At 40.6% G+C, this 17,407-nt stretch overlaps 1 protein-coding gene across 1 annotated transcript in view; it reads right to left on the bottom strand.

The window, feature by feature from the left end:
• Positions 1 to 15,765, bottom strand: part of rerea (arginine-glutamic acid dipeptide (RE) repeats a) — a 195,780-nt gene extending 180,015 nt beyond the window's left edge. Inside the window, exon 1 of the mRNA XM_044122336.1 lies at positions 15,454 to 15,765. The gene's annotated coding sequence lies outside the window, so the exon portion shown is untranslated. The remainder of the gene's footprint in view (positions 1 to 15,453) is intronic.
• Between the last annotated feature and the right edge of the window lie 1,642 nt (positions 15,766 to 17,407).

Genomic DNA, 17,407 nt, shown 5'->3' with positions numbered 1-17,407 from the left:
TACCAAGTCAAATCAGGTGGTGCTGCAGATATTTGCCGAGAACCAAGGCTGCAAGGCGCGACACAGACATTAGAGGATTCACTCAAGAAGCCTGGGAGGTTTTCCGCCAGCAGCACTGCTGGATAACAAACAGGGCGAGGAGGTGAACAGACAGAGAGCGAGAAATAAATATAAAAAAATCACTGCTTGCTAAATGTGTTTGAGTGGTTTATGGCTCAAAGGGCAGCGAGGGGAAAAAAGAGACGTGCAATTGCATCTCACTGACTCTCCTTTAAGCAGCCCACCAGACTGTAATCTCCTGGGCTCCCTAGAAGTCGCACATTATTGTTTCTCATTTCATGTGTCACAAACAATTAAAACCAGCCACCAGACTCCTCTGCCCCACGAGCTCCATTTGGAGAATAAGAAAAGACAAGAAACCTTCTGCATGCACATCCACATCTTCCAAAGCTGAATTTCTAGGAAATGTCACACGCATTTCTCACTTTCATCGTCTTTATCTCATGGCAACAGTAGCTACAAGGTGGACGAGCCCTGGGTAACGTGAGCGGCTACGTGATGGAAGAGAAAGGCAAAAAGAGATAGTTGGGGAGTGGGGGAAGGTGGGTGAAGAGAAGAGAAAGTGTCCTTTTAGTTTCCAGAGCCTGCTGTCAACATCTTCATAGCTGCAGCTAGTCCCGTCACGATAGCAAATTTTGCTGAACGATTGATTGTCTCAAAAACTATTGCGATAGACGATAGTATTGTTTGAAGACCTTTGTACACTGATTTAATGGAAATGACGTAATAATGCATGTGATTTACTGCCAAAGATAGATACACTTTATTTTCAAAAGAACACTTAACACTGGAACTGATAAAATAAACAAAACAACCAAAAACAAAAATAAAATGGATTCTCAGTCTCCATTAACAAAAATGTACTTGAATAAAAACACCAAAGTGTAAATAAATACTGGATTTAACCAAAAGAGTCCAGATTATGAAGTCTGTGTACCATATTGCCCTTCAGTAATCATTAGATTTAAAGATGGGCACATCGACTACCTGATGCAATAGTTCACACTACACGTTAGTTCACACCTACATTTTCCCCTTACGACAATCTTAGAACGTTGTTAGTACCAAGATTGTCGCTTGTGATTTCATAACCGATAATCCTGTAGTGTGTGGTGTGTTACGGTAGATCGTCATGGCCACTGGATCTAAATCAGGGGTTTTCCCAGACTGGGAGCGTTAACGCAGCCTGTTGAATGCGACAGGTAGCCAATCAGAAAGCGCAGATTCTCCTTCATGCTTCATGATGATATGTGGACACGACATGAATGTTTAGAAAACATTTTGCGCAAAGAATATAGAAATGACGAGGGGAGGAGTTGGAGCGAAATTGCTACGCAGTTGATGAACCCGGTAACTTTTCAGCTGTTCTTCGTTAACGTGACATAGATAGATTATAAGGATTTTCATTCAGTCAGGACGTTACGCTGATACTAGAGCCACATGCACTGCAGGTAGATTGTAGTAAAATATTGATTAATGCCTGGTTTTAAAATGATTTCACTGGACTTGTAGCCATTATTTTGTGCGCATTGTTGGACATCACACGGCCCGATGGAACCCGATCAAACTGTTATACCTAGGATTTCTGTCGGCTAATGTTTGGTCTTCTCAGGTTTTGAAAATAGGCCGACAGCTCTAGGAACGTGTAGTGTGCGCTGGGCATTAAACTAAGGATATGAGGAAGAGAGGGTCAGTGGAGAGCAGCGGAGTTGAGCCTTTTTTCATTCAATGTCATCAACAGAAAGAGAAAAAGGACGGAAGAGACGATAATTAAAATGACATCGTACAATTAATTGATTTATCGTTTATCGCGACAGGCCTAGCTGCAGCAACATGAGGAAGACAAATCAAACTCCTGGCAGCAGAAAGGGAAATAAGGAAACAAAGCAAGGCTGTAGTTTTTTTTCTTTTCTTCTTCATGTCACTGATTAGAGGAAACATAAGAGGAGGAGGTGAACACTGCAGGTTCTCCAAGGAAGGTTCTTCTAGGGACGGTAGTGAATCTCTCCCCTGTGACAAAGTTGTCGCACTTAGGAGTGAAATTTAGCCTCTTATTGGTGCACATTTCTTTAAGCTTTCACTACAAATATGCGTCTCTGCGCACGATGCCACCTTCTTCAGCTGATGTTGTGCAGCGAGCTCTGTGGCTTTGTGCCGAGCACAACCATTTGCTTTATGCAAAAAATAAAGAGAGAGACAGCAAGTCTGACAGAGCTCTGCTCGCCCTCCATCATCCTCGAGAAATGCGTGCGAGCAAATAGAACATCCACCACCTTGGTGAGAGATTTGCACGATAGAGCTTGCCGAAGCGTCCTGCCTGACGCTCTCGATAAAATTAACCGCGGCAAATCAAGATGGGAGCGCAAGCTGACTGGACGCACCCAGCGGGAATCTCCTGAGATGTGACAAGCACTTAATTTAGCTGTCATCGGTAGCACCATGCTAATGTTGAAATGTTTAGGTTTTTTTAAAAAGGAGGCGTCGATTCCTGCCGAGGATATGTATAACGTGGAACAAGGCTTTTAGCGCCACCACGCCACATAGCTGTGACTTTATTTGAGAAGATGGTGAAATGAGGAGGAGGAGGAGGAGGATATGGCCTTTAAGAGAGAGCCGCTAGGCCCCGGGTCGGCTAAGTGACAATGAATCCTACAGTGAGTCGATTTGCTGCTTTTGAGAGCCTGGAAACTTGTCTGGTCGAGTGCTCACAGGGGAGACGCGGAGATGGAAGGATGGAGGGACAGAGCCTCACCTGTCGCTGTCCTCTATTTGTCTGAGCCTCCCTGGAGGCTTTTGAGCTGCTCGCTACAACAAAGAGGGACTTGTGGGGAGGGTGGGCAGAGGGAAAGCGCTCCACAGACAGCAGAGGAAAAAATGGACAAGTTTACAGGTAAACAAGGGGAAGAAACCGAGAGCAGAGGCAGGTTCTGTTTCAAACAACAGATTATAGCACACATCTGAATAACTTAAGAGCCTTGTTTTGGTTTTAGTGCTCAAGCTTCTTTAAAGGCTTTTAATCCCACTACAGTTGCTTGCTAGTTTCTTCCTTGTCTTAAGGAAGACAGGGAAGATTTAAATGCCTCTGTGTACCTATTTATTTAAATCAGAGGTCTTTCTCCCTGTTAGTTGAATATCACAAAAGATGTCCCTGAAAGTTCTGTAATCAGGCCAATATCTTTAATAATTTAATAAGACAGAAAGTTACTGATGTATCTCTACCTTTATGCCAATTGCTTAATAATTAACTATTGTCTGCAGGCTGAATTTAACATTTTTTTAGGTCCCCGTCCACACCGAAACAATTGGTTTTTGTTAAACCAGAAATTTCTTAAACATTTTTGCCCCCTGCAAAATGTGGGGGGCAATCACGAAAAAAAGACTGTTTTCGTGTGATCACGAAAACAGTCTTTTTTTGGGGGACACAAAGCAATTTCCAGAGTGAAAAGTAATGCGGATAGCAAAAACACTGAATGCATTGGCCCCACCTCTAATTTGAGCTGTATCTAGGGATGCACAATATTGTCGGCATGGTCAGTCAAAATAATTCACCGATATAAAAGCCGTTGTTTTTATGTGACAAACCAGAGACAATGATGCCTGCAGCACAGAAGACGTCACAAGAAACTGTTGAATATTGACGTGCGACTGATGTGCTTTTCACTTGCTGCTTGTGAACACGTTGAGTTTAGTTTTGTGAAGATTTAAAAATTTGCACTGTTTGACTGTTGTCATTGGCTTAGAGAGAGCCGATAAATTTTACATTAAACATAATGCAAGTTGAAAGTGTAACATAATTTTCAGCCTCCTTTTTGGCACTTGCATTTGGTAGCATGCTAAATTGACAAAGATAATGAGGTATTTTAATGCCACAGTAGAGAAAGACTAGGTATAGGAAAAAAAATATTGGTATTGGTATCGGTTATCGGCCAAATGAGTTTTAGTATATTGGCATTTCGGATATCGACTAAAAATCCAAAATCCTGCATCCCTAACTGTAACCCCAAAGGCATCATACTTAACAACAACAACAGATTAAATGTTTGTGGTCGTGCCAAAACTGCTACAGAAGGTTACAGCTGCAAAATAAAACGTTCTCCTTAAGACTCCGCAAATGTTTTTCAGCATTCTTGACTTCTTGTTGTGTTCACAGCTAATCTTGTGTGCAGGCTTTATGCTAATGTCCCATACTCCATGATTAGCGCCACTTCAGGACTGGGGGAGTAAAAACAGCGTTTTGGACATTTCTCTGCATTTCTGTGTGGATAAACACAAGGAATGAAAAATAGATCAACATCAACGTCAGTATTGGCCGATAATATCAACATCAAGTTTTAGAAAAATATGCCTTAAATTATTTTTTCTTTGTAGAGAGGGAAAATAACTTATTAGTACCTATTAGTACATCGGCAAAATGTAATCAAATAATCGACCAACCATTATTTTACTAGTGTACTATCACTGAATCTCATAGACTAAAGCTGCATAACTACAGCCTCCACTCACAGTCTGTTACAAGATTTAATATCCCTTCAGTAAGTCCAGGATTAGGGAAACAGGCAATACATCTTCCACTAGGAACTAGGCACAGCAGAACCTGAAGTTGTGTGACGATTTAAACACATTCTAAGACAATCGCGAAAGCCAGTTCTCAGCAAGATTCATCTATAAAAATGAAAGGCAAAAGAAAAATTCATCAGCAGCACATCAAAACTTTACAGTCGAGTTCAAAGACGGCGCCGCACAGGCAAGCAGACATCAGATGTGCACAGCAAGATTTAACCTGACTTTCAAGTGCACAAAGGATGACACAATGTTGTTTGAGTATGGGCAGCAGATGACAGGAGTAATTTGCCACATCGCTGATTTGAAAAGGAGCCCTTGAAGATGACACAGAAAGACAACTGTATTGTCATCCTAAAGAGGATCTATGAAATCAATGGGACGAGATCAATGCCGTCTCTCCGTCTTTTTCACAGCACTTTACATAAAATATAATAACCATCACAGAGGCCGCCGTCCAGCTCACCGATTTTCTGTGCGGGGTGTGCAGACGTCTACACAGCTCTTTTTGCCCCATCGGTTCAGAGGTCACTAGCACAACTTCACACGCCAGGAAAGACGAAGGAGGAAGCAGAAAGTGAGGGGAGACAAAAAAAAAATCCTTAGGCAAGTCAGAGCCGAAACTAAAGGCAGCGGGAGAAAAATAGGGTTTGGGAGAGACTAGCGCAGTGTCTTCATTAGAGAAGAGAAGCTAGCCAAGCACTGTGGTAAGAGCTCCTCATCCTCTCAGTTAATTAGGATTTCTGCTGCTTCATTTTAGGGCGAGGGACAGGATGTTGGAGGCTTGATTGCTTTTTATTTCTCAGCCTAACGGCTCGGCTGCCGCTGCTGCCGCTTTATTAACAGAAGATCTTGCAGATTTACAGCTTTGCAGCAAACATCAATTTCAATAATTACAAGAAAACTGTTGGCAAGTACACAATAAAAACACACGCTCCCTTTTTCTTCCCTTCCCTCGATTCGGTCGCCATTCAAAAAATATATCCACACGCCCCCCGCCCCCCGCAACTCCTCCTTTGCACGATCTAATTTCCATAGATGTGCCCTTTTCAGGACTGAATAAAATAAACACACACTGATTTGCCTCAGTCACACTTTAGCACTTCAAATATTTTACAACCGTTTCCCGGTCAGGAGGCGGGAGCAAATGGTGAATGCCACATTTACATTCAACATCCAAACCTGAGCATTTCTGCTGTCACCAAACCAAACAGATGCAAGGGGGGGGGAGGCTGGTTTTATGCACTACACATTATGCTAGAGGTGTCAGTCAAACAGCCAGAAACAAACAAGCAGGATCTGCATTTTCTTTCCTCTTGATCGGTCACAATCGGGTCCAATAATAAAAATAAAAACCAGCACTACTTTCTCCTATTCAATCAATGCATCTTGACAATAAGCTCAAAATAAATGAATCAACCAAAAGCATCTACTTTGGTTTGAGAGAATCAAATAGAGGTTAGAGACGTCTGCCAACGGATAAATAGAAAATGAAATCATTTTGAGAGTAAACTTTTTCCCCTCTTTTTCTGTCCTTTATTTATTCTAAATATAAATACAAGAAACTACATAAATAGGACTATTAACAATTATGAATTAACTAGAATAGTAGCTGGAAAATTGGGGGGAAAAAAATGACTTGTTTTGCTTCATTCAAACCTATTACCGTTATAAAAAGGTAAATTTTTCCTTTATCTTCCTTTTATCTTCTACAGTACTTACAAATAAAAAGAAAACACAACAAACTATATATATATATATATATATATAGATAGATATAGATATAGATATAGATATAGAAAAAGACAATGTGCACAGGCCATCATCTGTGCTTCTCATACTTTTTTGCAAAAACACCACGTCACCCACTGGGTAAATAATCCTCATCACTAGAGGCAACGTATTTGGGATTACCCTTTACTGTAATGGTAATGTAAGGCTAATGCTGCATGTATGAGAACAAACCGATCCCAGACAATAGGTGCAAAAAAAATCACACTTTAAAGACAACAGTTAACAGCTTCAGCGCAGAGAGCCAGAGTTTTCATTTGAATAAAATCAATAATTGTGTTGCCTTGCAGTATATTGCCTTCCTGTCATCTCATCTTGCTTACTAATGTTTCTTTCATGAGCCAGCCCACTGCTGGTGACATTATAGCTACAGCGCTCGCACAAGTCCCAGATGGATCAGTGAAAATGGTTGGCGTAAAACACAATTAGTACGGTCCATATGGCTGCTAGTGGAGGAGGAGCAAGAGGGCTCCCTTGTGGTTTTGATTGAAGGCTGCTTCTCTGCTACCTCAGAGATCAAACTGCTGTCATAATAATTGGACCATTTGAATTCTGCCACTTGCCTTGGAAAAGAAAAGCAGCACCACTTCAACGGATTACCGCGAAGCAGGAGGATTCTTGGTGAAATAAATTCACCAACCTTGACTGATCGCTCAATCAATTGCCGTTTCATCAAGATTAATGGTTCATATTGGATAATGGAGGAAATTTAATGTGAGGGGAGCACTACTTCCTGATTTCAGCGTTCAGTCGTATCGATTGGTCCGCAGCCCTCGCTTTTGACCAATGGAATGTGCTGATAAGAGAGCGATGTGTTCGACCTATGTAAACCGAGCTCAGAGTAAACGATTTACTGTGCTTTAGGCACGTCTCATTCACTGATAGGTCTGTATGCCCAGCCTGACAAGCATTTTCTTGCCTGAGAAACGCAGACACCTTTTAGAGAGTAGAAGCGAACAACAACAGCTTGAGGCAACAGATTTATTACAAATTGATCTATTAGATAGCACTGCTGTGCTTCACTGTTTTCTCTCTCTCTCTCCTCCTCCTCCTCCTCTCTCTCTTTGTCTCTGACAACCTTTCCCTGATGGTAGCTGGAGTGTATCAGAGAGGAAGTGCTACAGTGGCAAATCTAAACCCAATCCTCAGAACTCATTTTCTCTGCGCCGACTCCTGGCACAGAGGTGCAAAAGACAAGACGTCCATCTTTAAACCCGGTCGATCCGACGCAACAACCTAGCGCCCCAACCTGAAGCCGCAGCACTCGATAGGGTCGTCTCGCCTCCAAGGACGATCAAGGACGCGCTTCACCGGAAGTGCCTTATGACCAGGTCTTTTTCCTCTGCCTACATAAACACTGAGCCCTCGCCGTCTTTCCCCGACACCTCCACCAAAACGTCCGACTCAAAACAGAGCCTGGTGTATAAAGTCACAACATCGGTACGACGCCCGTACTCGTCACAGAGACGACAAAGCTCTACCAGCCCCTTATCAAAGGATCTACATAATATTTAGCATCCAGGAAACACAAACGCACCACAATGGGAGCCCTAACGGACACTTTAATTAATGACCGAGCCACGCTGGTCAAAACAATAGACTGCTGCTATTGATAAACCACTCCATAAAATAATCAATTGCATCAACGGCATAGTTTAGACTCGTTAATGAAGGTTAACTTTCATCACCACGACAGAAGTCAAATGTTTTAAAGAGGGCTGGAGGGGTTGCGTATTTTCTAGGCACATAGTGTCACTTTATAGCACAATCAAGGGACTATGTTACCTTCAGTTTTGTTATGTCAAAAACAACTTAGAGCTCTAGGTCTGTAGAGGGCCACATAAAAATAACCCTAAAAAAACAGTTGTGTGCTTACATTTTACATTATCAATGAAATCAAAGCAGTTTTCATCCGTATGCTGTGAATTACATCAACGTGAAAAGATGGTGAATATTGTTTAATTTTAACAGGTTTTCTAAATAACATTCTGGCACAACTGGGCCTTTTAGGACATTCATGATCTTGATATGGTCCCAAAATGAAAATGAGTTCAGCCCTGGAGGTTTAGCTCAAAGCACATTCATGTTGTTCAATTGGTCCAGTCAAAGTCTACACCTAAATACTTGCAACTGTTGCAGCAAAATTGTGGTTCTAGTTAGCAAGTCAAAGAAGATTTCTGTGTGCCGCAGGTCAGAAACTAGAATAAAAAACAGGTCCAAATAGGAACAAAATATCACATGTTCCTGCTGAAAGCTTAAGGTTAAACTAACAGCGGGAGGTTATGTAGTCCATTCAGCCACATATATTTGCTGAAAAATAGTAACAATGAGTGCTGATAGAAAAGTACCCCGTCTATTGTGCTCCTTCCCTTTAATCACCTCCACCTTTTATCTGTGCTACACAGGAAGAGAGAGAGCACAGAAAAGGGCTTCTGGCAGAATAAGTGTGTATCTGTGTGTCCCCTGGAAAACTTCGGCATGTTGAAATATTCCAGGGATAGTGTACATGTCTATATAAACATCTCGAGGCCCACAGCTGCAGGGTGTGTGCAGTGCAACACTGGTATGCATTGTTTGTGTTTCTGCACCACGAGCACCATGCAGTGTCATTACATGAGGCAATCTCTTACCTAATCAGTACTGACACACACACACAGCACAGTCCTCCTCCTCCTCTTCCTCCTCACAGTCGCCCACCCCACAACTCTTCTCTCCTTCTCCTCGGGGGCCAGCCAGCTGATTTCATTTCATTTTTCTCTCTTACTGAGATGGCGAAAGGCTGGCTGTTAGTTTTGACTTACAATTAATGCTTTTTTTTTTTCTTTTTTTTTTGCCATGTCAGTGACAAAGAGCTATTAATAGGTTCCCTTGCACTGAAAAACGGGGTTGTGACCTGAATCTTATGCAGCCTTTTTAAACTTTCAGCATTTGAGAAAAAAAGAAAGAAAGAAAGAAAGAAAAACATAGTGAACGTTTCAGTCACTGCCTGAAATCTATCTGTAATAAACTGTTACCGTTTTAGTTCAGCTGAGATTTTCAAAGTGATTTGGTTAAATGCAAATATATTGAGCGACATGATTGTTTACGTCTTTCTTTAAATTTAGGGGTTCCCATTAAGATTAGGCCTATAAACAGTTTTGACACAACAATAGAGGCAGAGTGGTCATTCAGCAAGGAGTAAAGTGATGCTCAATAGTCCATTTAGAGACAAAACCTTTCATTTTTAATTTATCTTTTTTTTTTTTATCCAGATAGACGGTAACGCACACCTATGCTCTGACAAAACAAAAATCTAATTGTTTGTCCATAATTATTAAATTACTAATTACTATTTGTGACATATCACAAATATGTTGCAATATTACTATTGTTGTGTGTCTCAAATTCCTATTTTGGAAGTCAACAGGATATTCCTCCTGCTGGATGCAGTTTCATGGCGGTGTGGATACTCACATGTGACACACGCATTAGTTCCCAAGATGCTAACAGGTCATGAAGAGTGTTTGAAGTGTTACTACCTTCATTTTGATTGGTCGAGGCACCAGAAGCGTTAAGGAAGCCATTTGTCTCTTTCAAACGCGAGGCAAGAATACTTTAATATTTCAGAATATTTTCAGATCTCTACCCGTGTTTCTTGATAATTCCAAATACATTTATCATAATCAGGTATTTCCTGATCATTTCTGACATATTATGGCAGCCAATGATATTCATCTGAGCAGAGTGACTGTCCAACCCTTATATTAGAAAGTGTTTTTACAGTTTACAGTGTTATCGCCCACCAAGATATTGTTTTTTTTTTCTCCAAATTATTTTAGCAGATTATTGAAGCACTACTTTTAATTCTTACTTCCTTCTTCACAAAACGTAAACAAAAATGGAGTAGTGTCACACTTCAGCGGTTGCAGGATTTATTTTCTGTCTTTAGTAAAAGAGTTAGACTCTTGCGTTTGTTTTGGTTGTATGGCCCAGAATTCCCTGCGCCACAGCCCACTTCCTGTTTTCGGAGCGCTCTCCGGTCATTTTTCCACTCGAACCAGAGTTCGCGTTAATCAAACCGAGGCCTGGGTTTGATGGCAGACCGGAGTTAGATTACGCATTCACACCTCCCCAAACGAACCTGACCTTCCAGACAAATGAACTAGAGTTTGATCAAAGTGGACTAAACGGGGCTGGTGTGAAAGCAGCATGAAGGGAGGGAGACACCAAAGTTTCTAAGCTATCTGGGGGTGACACCCTCTTCTTAATGTGTTTGTTTTGCTGTTGCGTCACATCTTGAATGTTAGCCAAGCCTCCACTTCCAGTTTCCACACTCTCCATTCCACAACCACTCTCTGGTACACAGAGCAGAAAGGACATCAGAATGTAGCCAGTTTCAACATCCTAAATCCAACGCAGAAAACATGCAGACAGCCGCGGCAACGGTAAAACGTGCTGTGCCTTATTAGTTACGATACATGCATGCGTGCCACGCCAGCCAAGACGATCCGGGCGGCATTTGTGAGATGAAGACGAGGCCGACTCGCGCAGAAAACAGATTTGATCACATCTAGTACATCAAACACCACCGGCGGCATGCGGCAAGACAGTTCACAATTGTTAACACGAGCGGCGCTTGCCGATACCATCTCCTTGGCACAATTGTTGGAGCTGCAGAGCTAGGCCTGAATCAAACAAAGATGAGAGAAGATGCGGCGTGCTTGGATCTCCCCTTATGAGAGGTGAAGGGAAGCTGTCACACAACACAAAACACATCTAGTCTTTCCTTTCTCTGACATGCTGAGGGACTGAAGGGGGGGGGAGAAAGAAAGGCGAGAAAGAGGCAGGGGAGGGGGCTGCTCGCCTCATTTCTGCCAGTGTGCCCTGTGCGTGTCAGTCCAATATCTTAAAACAACACATGCACGGCTTTGCTACAGCCAATTACCCTGCTCTTGGCACGGGAACTGAAAAACATCTTCGGAGAACAATAAAGAGAGCTTGGCTTGTTGTGCGTGCTGTCAGTAAGTGCTGACAGATTGTTATTTTTAATGAATATACAGCACTTGAATTGCCCATCAAGAGGTCTTTGAGCGAACATTGCTCCTTTGTTAAGGGCATTAATTTTCTGTGTAACCGCCAGATATCTCGCAATGAAACAGATACTGAACACTATAAAGGAAAGCCTACTTGCCTCCCCCCTTTTTTTTTTGTTTGTTTTTTTGCCCGTTGCCTTGCATTTGCTACAAGTACGCCTAATCATTCGAGCTCTATTTCTTAGAAGGCGCTTGACAACATCCGTTTCCCTGCTTACCTACATCTCTCAGCAACCAAACAGTGTTGAATAAAACAACAAATCAGCTCTAATCACGTCCTCTTTGAAACGAAACAGTAGCCTCTAAGGTTCAAGCTTATCTCGCCATAAAACAATGCCGCAAGCCTGGAATGGTACAGGACCAGGCAGTCAGAGAGAACAGGAGGATTTTTAAGGTGAAACCATTTCTCATAACAAAAGGTGAAAAAACAGCAAGCTGCCATTTGTGTGCAACATGGTAATAATGAACACCAGACCGTGTGCATTGACACGTCATCCAACAAAGAGGTGTCGGAGCACACAGGGGAAAAAGGATTTTCCTCATCATTGTCTGGCCTTTGCCACATATTACTCACAGCCAGCTGCCATTACTCAAACACATACTAGTGATTAAAGGGAAATAGCAGGTTTATTACACTTCACTTATCATGACTCCACTGCTACAGCAACCCCAACGGATTACCCTCCCGTAGGCAGGGTGTGTCGTCGGATGTGCGATTTTCCAGACCGCTCAAAAAAAAAAAAAGAAAAAAAAAAGCAACACGTGCCACCGGACAGAACCGCGTTGTTTTGCCACGGCGGAGGCAAAACAAAAGGCCGCAAAAGTTTTGCTTTGAGCCGTTCTAAATTATCCTCCACACAAACCCCGAGGAATTTCAGCTGAACAAGAACCACCCATTGAGGTGGTTTTCAGTCAGAGCGGTGGTGAAGCAGTAATCAACGTACAGCCGGTAATGGCAGATCGCTGTGCCACAACACGGCAAGTCTATATTTTAAATGGTGAGTAAAGAAAACCCAAGTCACAGACACTGGAGATTGCCAGAATGAAATACAAACCACCAGGCATCTGAAATATGATGATTATGGAGCTTAGCAATGAAAAGTGGATCATTAAAGCCAAAGAGAGATAATAATGTGAAGCTAATCTCCTACTTTATGCAAATATTAACTCGTCGTTTTACACCACTCGCATAGTCCAATCATTATCAGCTAGCAGTAGAAAGAATATAGTGGGATTGGTTGTTGATAACCACGAGCCATGTTACCAGAATCATGGTAAACAGAGGGGTTAAAAACAGGGTTTCCCCCAGGGTATGAAAAGCCTGGTGGGCCTCCAGGCTTTACTTGTGCCCCACCAGGCTAAGCATTACTTATTTATTCAAGTCTTTTTAAAATGCCTGCATTTTTTTAAAGACTTTATAGTTGGTGTTCAGGTATTAATCTTCTAATTACACATGATTATACTGCTCAGTTTTTGTTTTTTTTATCATATCGATCCAACAAGATCAATAGGTCCACACTAGACGTATATTTTTGGCAGGTTAACGCTCACAAACAATCGTGAGAACGCTGTGATTACGGAAAAAAGAAATATCCTAATCGATACCGTCACTGCAAAACTCGGCAACAAAACCCACAACCAGGTTTGTTCCAGATGTTGCGCAGCCCCAGCTGTTCTGACAGTTTAAAGTTATTTTAATTTAACCTCAGGAAAATGGGCAGAGAAACCTGAATGTTCTCCATCTGTGTGGAGCGTCAACTGCATCAGTGCCCCTGCTTCACCTGTTGTAGTGCACTTATAGTCAAAGAACGCTTTTCTTTCTCCTCCCAACAAGAAAGACAAATTCTGGAATATGTCTGGTCACAAGAAATGCATAGTTATTATTAGGAAACTAAGATATTGTTGTTTTTTTTAAACTACAGCTAGTTCTCTACATGTCTGTTTGACTGTTTGCTCTATCCAAGCTGAGTCAAACTTAATAACCCGTTAATGCTAGCCTGTAATATAAATACTTATTTTATTTTATTTCTGTGCAAAATACCTGAAATAGTACCTGAAAATTACTACTAAATTAAACGGGGCTTTAATATGCAATTCTGCTTCAATACTAGGCATCAAAATCCAAAATTAACAGCTGTTAGAGGTGGCATTATTATATCTATAATAATTAATGTTACTTTATTTTTTTTCTTCAATGGGAATCATTTTTGATTTTCTACTTTAAATTAAAAAAAAATCATCCTGGTTTAACCTTGCACAGGCCAAGCTGAGGATACAAATACTTGTATTCTTACTTTAACGTACCACCTTTGATAAGTTCATGTTGTTGGCACTTCCTTTTTTAGTTTGACTTTTCGTTAAGAAAAAATTCTATGCTACTAAACGCATACCTTTGACAGAAGCATGAAAATGTATTATTTTTACTACCTCAATTAAAAGGGCATGGGAACAAGCGTAACACACAAGCGTCATGAAAAGTCAAGCCTTAAAATAAGATTCAAAATAAAAACAAACATGACTTTTTGTCTGTTTGATGTGGCTTTTATCCAGTTTATCAAAGTTACTGGACATGATTCAGCTGGAGTCAGCACAACTGCATCCCTTCAGATGATTATGTAACAACTGTGACAAACCGAGCGACCAAACAACAACACATTACAAACCACACGTCTGTATGAAGTTTCATTTTCTGCACCGTGTCTCCTCTATCCAGCAAGCCATTACTCACAGATCTGAGCAGTTGCCAGGGATTATTTAGATGCTTAGAGAGGTGCAGCGGCGCAGTACAAAACCTTTCCTTTCTAAGCTACTCAATAAGATGTAGCGGTGAGTTTGTTCTTAAGCCAAATGTTGTCAGGATATCTACGAAGGATTTCCCTGCATCCAGCCTAACGGTTACAAGTGAGAAAAGGCAGATGCCGTCAACATTGAAATCTGTTTCTTTCGCCACATTGGAAGGAAAACAAATGTTTCTCTCTCCTTTGATCTGCTTGCATATGCATTAGCTGCAGTGAAATTCAGTTTATCAGGCAAAACGGCTGGAAAAAATACCAAAACATTGCCACAAAAGCACAACACACTTTATATTTTACAATAAAAATGTGCAGATTTTCCCAGAAGAGTTCAACTGAGATCTTTGTTATCCAATGCAGCAAAAAAAAGATGTTTGTTTACTATTATTAAACTTGCATTACATCACTTATCCTTTAGTTATGCAAATCTTTGTCAGATAAAAATGCTAATCTTGCAAACATAACTACTGGACAATGCATCTTTAGTTTTGCAGTTATTGTGTTTAACTGTTTAGAGTTAATTCTGCATTTGTTGTCAAATTTCAGCCACATAGACATTCTGCAAGTTTCTCCTTTATGTTTCCACAACTCAGCAAGATTGTGCAGTCACCTCAGCTTTAGCATGGTCTAAAACCAGGCCATGTTGTCATCTCAAGTAGCCACAAACTACGAGCAGCACAACAACAATTAATGTAAACACACAAAGCCTGCAAGTTAGCTTCGCAAGCTAACGTTTCCTGGAGCTAATGACAATAGCTCCTTGGGCTCCGTCTACTTCCTGGAATAAAGGCGCTACACTGGGTGAGTTTAAATTATGAAAACACATTTTATGCTGTATGTGAATAGCACTACAGCATTATATAAAAAAGCAATAGATAACGCAATGCAAAGTTGCGTGCTTTGCACGTACTTTAAGCTAACCGGTGTAAACGAGCCGTTTGTTTCCAGGCATTAGACTGCACCTCTCTGGCATTCCCAATCAGTGCTAGTCACTAGCCGCTAACATTTGGTTCACCGTAACCAGCAACAGTGAGGGGCAAACAGCAGCTACCAAACAAGGATGTGCGTTAACAGCACAGCGTTCCCAAACTACTTCCTCACGCTTGTCATTTTATTATTATTTACTGCCGTATATCAAAGGTGAAAAGAAGAAGCTGATTGCAGCTCACCGCACTTACCTTAAAGAGCTTGCTCTACAACATCTGTGATTTGTTTGATGAGAGACTGCCACAACAAACAATAGCAGCAGCAGCAGGGGCAATTAGCCAACGTTAGTTAGCCAAGTGTCGCCACTACAACAGTAGTAGTACAACAGCTGCAATGCCACCTGTGTGTCTTTTTCTTATGTAGCTGGAACTAAGCGAGCGGCTTTTGGTATAATACTGTCATAAATGATGGACTATGAGAATACAGAGGGAGTAATCGTTGCCGGGATGCTCAGACTGGTGTGTATGAGAGGTACTCAGCATGACAGCATCCTTCTTCATCTTGGGGTGAAAGCAGTTAGAGGAGGGGGGAAGTTCTCAAAGTTCAACCGGTGAAATACCGCCACCCACTGGTCAAAACTGGGAACACCACGCTCAAGTGGGAGTCCTGGAGGCGTTGAGGCTATCTTCTTCATCTTGAAGAAAACCAGCACTGTGACTCACAGTAGAATAGAATAGAATAGAATAGAATAGAATAGAATAGAATAGAATAGAATAGAATAGAATAGAATAGAATCATGAGAATGCAGTATGGCAATTATTATTTGGTATGGTAAAGGCACAAAGGTCACGTAAAAGAGATTAGAGAATAAACAGATTTTTATTTTACATAGTGGCAAGAAAGAAAAAATAATTACAAAAAATATCATATATATATATATATATATATATATGTAACATACAAAACACTCGTGTTTAACTTTGTGTGATAAGTGCAAAAATATATGCATATATCTGTTCTATTTATTTTATATTATGTAGTTTTTATTTAAATATTTATTACCCTGTGCATTTTAATGGTGGTTAAAAATATCCATAACCATGCTGTTTTTGTGTTTTTTTTTATGTTTTTTGTAAGCAATGTTTTTATTATTATTATTATTTTTAAGCACTTTTCCTTGCAAAAATGGTCATGGTTTTTAGACACTTTCTATAATTATTTATTTTTTTACTATCATTTTTAATTTTTTTTATTGATTTTCCACTTATGAAGAGAACAAACACAAACAAAAATGGAAATATAAACCTATGTGGTTGGCACAGGGTAATTTAGGTTAGATTAAGTACATTGTACATATTACAGTAACAGTATAGCATTGGTATACAATTTAAGAGCATGACATAACCGAAACCTGACAATTTTTTGACTTTCAAGTTCTAGCTTCATTATATTTAATTGTGGATATTAGGCAATATAACAATAGAAAGTAGTGTTTGGTCATTTGCACGTTTACCTAACACTTTTTCTTTAAGATTCAGGTAGAGGACATCAAACATTCTGTAAAACAGAAACATGATAATAACCCAGTTTGGGTTTTTGCTGGTGCCTTGGTGGTCTGAAAATCCATCCACAATCTGGTTGAAGGAACAAGATTCCTTTAATCTTTAAGCTCTTCAATACAGCGAAGTTGAACATTCAGTAGGGTTTTTCATGGTTACATGAATATAAAACACTTTTTAAAAAAACCCAAACAAACCCTAATGTTTGTTTTATAGCTGAATATCTTCAATCCATATACACAGTCAATATCATATAACTCCGAAAGCATACAGTACATTCCAGAAGTTTAGTATTTGCCTTTTTCTCATCAGTCTACTTTCTTGTGTTTGACATAACTGACCAGTTGTATCCACGTTTCAACCACTGAAACCCAAACCCAAGCCATCACGCTCACAAGAAACTAAACGTATTAAGATTTTCAGGAACAACCACTGAGGCTCCAATCTATCGTAAACATGGTCAGAGCGGACAAAATAAGGCTTTCAAACCTAAAATCACTGTACAAATTCTAGACGAGGCAGAAGTAGCATCATGCTGAGGGCCTGTTCTGCTGGTGTGGTCCACAACCCGAGTGGAATGATGTAGAATGAGGAGTCTCTCCAAACTTTTCAACTTGCAGCAACAATTAGACTGTAGAAATATAGA

The sequence above is a fragment of the Gambusia affinis genome, linkage group LG01 (genome assembly GCF_019740435.1).
Source record: "Gambusia affinis linkage group LG01, SWU_Gaff_1.0, whole genome shotgun sequence".
In the NCBI taxonomy this organism is placed as follows: domain Eukaryota; kingdom Metazoa; phylum Chordata; class Actinopteri; order Cyprinodontiformes; family Poeciliidae; genus Gambusia; species Gambusia affinis.
Note: the sequence above shows the minus strand (reverse complement) of the source record. Positions and strands in the feature narration are given on the sequence as shown.